Raw genomic sequence first — 5344 nt, 5'->3', positions numbered from 1 at the left:
AAAATTGAAAAAAACAATAAAAACACTGATGAAGAAAGTAATTAAAAAGCTGACATTTGAGGCACAAATTAAATATTTAGAAATGCACCAGTCATAGAATTTCTGGTCCATTTTGTGCTGATCCAGATTTCAGCAAACTCCAATTTCTTCATAGGTATAAATATACAAGTCTTACTTTAAAAGTATTTCTTGAGTCCTTCTGACATAAGTGTTCATTTTAAGAGATTATATTTCTTAGGTTTAGATTAGCAGAAGCTACATCACAATTGTCTAGAGAGAGCAGTCATGGTGAAAAAGGGCATAACAATTGTTTTAAAAGAAATTAAAAATTTTTTTTTTAAAGTATTTGCTTCTTTAATTAAACAATTAGCTTTTTTCTTATTTTCCATGGTGCCCTCCCAGGAACTATGAGGTCCAATCAGGCCATGCACTGGTTACTTTTAGGATGTCAGCAGAACTGACAAGAACAGGCCACCTGTGTTTTGTTTACATCCGTCTTAAGATAAAAAAGTACAGGGAACTCACAAAATACTTCCCCTTCTAAAGTTTAATGGTAATTACCATTAAGGCAATAAATAAATGTCACTTTTCTGCCACTTGCACATATATCAGCATCTTAATCTGCAGTCCTCCTTCTTAAATAATGGGACACCTCCATAAAACATGACAAAAGCCTGAGGTAGTATAGACATAAACTGCTGCCTTCGGGTACTTTAGCAATAATCGGATAAATCTTCACATAAAATAATTTCTCTCCTTGTAGCATGCATGAATAATCCTTCACGGTGACAGCAGAAGGAAGGGAGCCATGGGCATTGATCGTAGCTGTGATTGTAAGGAGGCACTGGATTGAGTCGCACAATCACCAGCAATTACATTGATTGGATGAATCTTCAATGGAGCATCGTGGCTAAACAAAGAGGAAGCAGTTGGAGACTTGGGAGGACAGTGTGAGGTGATGAATGATTCACTGTGTATTCTGCACCTGTAATTTAGTTTGACAAGCTGATGAGACTGCACTGCGCGCCTCACTGAATGCTAATATGCTTCCTGCACACTCTGTTCCTCAGCTCAGATTAGAAACAGTCTCATAAGCTGTAAATCCGTGAAACGTTCGGACATTTTTTTTTTTTTACATGGTGGGGGTTTTAATGAAACATGTAAGTTCACATCAGAAGCTTCTGCATGCAGAAGAACCAAATTTTGACATCTTTTGTTTGAGTTAAAAAGACGGATTGCTGTTCATCAACAAAACAATTTCATGTCCAAGTCTTATCTTTCCTTCACCTGTCCATCACTGTCTGTCAGTTTGCTCTCCATCCAGAAATAATATTCACCTATCCACCCTTCCAGGACCAACATGGCTATCTTAGTTTAGTTTCTTTCTAATAAACATAAATCCTTACATCTGTAAATCCACTCCTATTTACGTCTTAAGAAATACACTGGATTGTGTCAAGATACGAATGAATCTCCTCAATGAATTACTCCAGCAAGACACCATAAGAAATATTTTTTGACAACATTTTTCAGACTTGGTAATAAAGTGGCACCAAACAAAACAGTGTAAAAATTGGTTTCCATTCCAGCATCGGCGTTCTGATATAGTTCTGAACCTTTTATCTCTGTTCTTTCAACTTTTAATTAGAAGAGTGGCGGGAATCTTCAGGTAACTGTGTCGCATTAACAGTTTTATCAGACTCTGACCTAATGCTTAACTGGCTAAAATACCAAATCTTACCTGCAGCAGTTAGTAAAAGATAAAGTTAATTAATTTCATTTCTTTAGATAATTTGACTGAAATAGCTCTGGTTGAAATTACTCCACACTCATAGCTGGGAAATATGAAATAAATCATTTAACACCCCAAAATAGATGATGAATCTGATGAAAAACACAAACTGTCATATTATAAAGTTACCTCAAACCTCTAAAATCCTAGAAAACACAAATTTTACTTAAGATAACTAAACTGCTATTTTTTAAAAACATTATAAAACATCTAAATGCAAAATACAAATGTGAAACAACACAACAGCTTTAAGCTTTGTACTTTTGTACCGCCAGATTTTTGTATACTTTTAAGCTATCAATGTTACAAAAACAAAATTCATTTGTGAACTCCTGAATCTGGGCACACCCATGTTAAAATATATTTATAGTAGCAGCACCTAGCCAAAAAAAAAAACAACAAACAAAAGGTTTAAGTAAAAATTTTAAATTTCAGTGCATATTGTACTGTAGCCAATTTGAAAAAAAAAATAAATAAATAAAATAAAATAAAGTATTCCCTCTTTATAATCCACCACTGAATACACAAAGGGCAGAATGTTGCCACATAGAGTGAAAGTGTTTTTTCTTCTTCCAATACAGAATTAAGATGTCACAGTATGTGTTGATTTAGCATAATATTGATCATGTCATGAAGGTTTAAGCTCACATTTTTAGATCTCTTATGATACATTAAGATATATGCAGCTAACTCTGGTCATAATATGTTTGTTGTTTAAAATGGAGATAAAGTGGATGGAAAAAACATTTTTTTCACATTACAACAAACCTCCCTGTAATTTTGGGAGAATTTTTATGTGAAACATTAACGCAACGTATTTAATAGTAATAAAGTGGAATAGATTCGCCTACAGCCTATCTGTGTAACTTTCTATTAGTGCACATCCGTCTGTTTGGTGAAGACTTTAGAGGTTAGAGAACATGAGAGAACGAACCACATCATGAAGATCAAAGAACAAATCAGACAGATCAGGGCCAAAGTGGTGAAGAAGTTGAAACCAGAGATGGGTTTTACAACAATGATGTAAACTTGAAGATCTCACATAGCAGTTTAATCCATTGTCTATAAATATAAAGAGTGAAACACAAATGTACTGAGACATGGCTGCTTTAGATCAAATTATGTTTGTGTGTTAGAATGGACCATGCACGGTCCAGACCTGGGATTTTATTTTTACTTTCTATATGTGCAAATCCAGCAGAGACAAGACTTGCAGCTGTTTTTCCAGTGGATGGGGCACTGAATGAAAAAGGATGTCAAAGCTATTATGAATCCTGTTCACAAAATATTTTAAATGATATGCCATTTTCCTTCAACTTTACAATAATGTATTACTTTTGGTCTATGACATAAAATCCAAGAAACTGTGTGGGTGTAACAGCAGAACTGCTGCAAGGCACAACAGGAGAGGAAGATCTGTCAGAGAAGCTGTTGTGAGTTTTGCAACGCAATCACTAACCTTCAAAGGCTTTAAACAATAAAACCCCAAAACCAGAGTAGTTTTGTTGTTTGCTCTGCTTTTATCAGAAATAACTAGCAGTTATTTATTACAAATCAGAAGTCAGCTTTTCAACTCATCAAGGCTGTGGAAGTACATAGGGTGTTTGATGATTTTCCAGTGATGTTGGAGGTCAGAATGATCAGTAAATGGTTCAAATGTGCCAAGGCCAGAAGCAAAACCTCCGGACGTAATTTCTCACCCGCTAAAAAGCCCATTATCACTTGCTCTTTGCAGTGCCATGTGCCCATTCTTTCATGTCTTTTTCTTCCCCTTTTATAAAAACCCAGCTGGAGATGTTTATAGCAGCCATGATGGCCGAATCTTTGAGTTAAGGTTCTTGTTTGCAACAACTTCCCTAGACAGAAAGCAACTGCAAATAGTTTTCAAGAGTCCAAACATTTTTCTTCTTCTTTACTTGTTGATTTTGAAAGAAACAAAAATAAACAAAAATACAACTGAACAAACAACCTACAGGAAGTTATGAATCTGTTTAGTAAAACATATTACTAAGGCATTTCACATTTTCCCCACTTTGTAAAACAATTAACAATTAATTTATAGTTAGCTGGGTTAGAATTGCATAGATTACTATATATTTTGTTCTGTATATAGACATGCATCTCCCCTCATTATGAATCCAAAAATCTTAAAATTAAATTGTTGATCTGGAGATTTGGTGACTTCAAGATGATGCTCTTTCCTGATATTCTCCAAAATAAAAGTGTTTCATCTCCTTTGCAATTTTTCTCACTTCATTGTGGTAAAATAACCCCAAGTCCTTAAGTTCAAAAATGTTTGGTCTCTCTATGACCTGAATTACCACTGACATGCATCAAAGCTAACTTCTCACATTTTCCATTTCAAAATAAAATTAAATCTCTTTTTTACAGTTCTTTAGCACAAATGCTCATATTAGTAGAGGCTGCTATACATCAACATTTGCACTGTAATTATTTATATAAAACATACCGAAAGATACAGAAATATGTAACCACTGAATATAAACGTCTATCAGCTGCAAATGGAATACAATTTTAACCCTCTCCTAGTTCTAAAACCAAGTTTTAATTACGATTTGAATCAGCTTACCTGATTAAAAATGAGAAAATTGTTACAGAATGTGAATTATTGTTTTCTTTGTTGTTGAATTTATAAATTCATAAATACAGAGTAAATTATGAACAAAGATGATTTTAAACAGTTTAGAAAAAAATGTGTTTTGACAGAAGTCTGACATCAAGCAAACATGTAGGATTGCCATTAATGACATTTGAATTTTTCACCGTTATGAACTAATATTGTTTTAAAATGTAGTTTTTCTGTTGTGCCCTTTGCATGAAATGTTAATGTAAGTTTTCTTTCCCCTGTAAGTTTGTCTCAACCCACTTCTTTTACAAGAGGTCATAATTATTTCTAGATTTTGAAAACCAAAAGTCACTTTCCATGCAAGGCAAATAAAAAAATATAGTGCAAACATCACAGATGCCTCTAACTGCGATTTATCCCATTGAAATTTCAGGTGTGTCATGAAAAAACACTCAGAATTCATGTCCGTCTATAAAACTTTACTTTCATGACAACTTTTCCATGAACGTAGAAGAAGACGACCTGATATTTCGACATGTGAGGCTGCAGTAACACTTCAGCAGCCGTGAGAACTGGAATAAAATCTTCATTAAGTGCAAATTTCTCAGGTAAAGTTTGAAAATTGCTGGGAAATGTTCACACCGAATCAGAACAAAGTTTCAGTTCTTCAAAATCGTAAGCTTTCAGAGCTCTGAGGTATTGGAAGAAAATCAAAAACACTTAACATCTTCCTCAAAAAAATACATAGATTAGTGTTAAAAAAAATATTTTATATATATTTAATTATGTCTAAGGTACAAAATACAAAATGATCAAAAACAGGAAACTAATGCGTTAGCTATATAACACAACTGATATTTCTTATCTGTGCTTCTTGAACAGAACTGTCCTTCCCCTGTTAAGTTAAACAACATTTAAATTGATGTTGGCATAAAACAAATGTTGTCTGATTGATTGTGCCGTCC

The sequence above is a fragment of the Xiphophorus couchianus genome, chromosome 21, assembly GCF_001444195.1.
Source record: "Xiphophorus couchianus chromosome 21, X_couchianus-1.0, whole genome shotgun sequence".
Lineage (NCBI taxonomy): Eukaryota > Metazoa > Chordata > Actinopteri > Cyprinodontiformes > Poeciliidae > Xiphophorus > Xiphophorus couchianus.
Note: the sequence above shows the minus strand (reverse complement) of the source record.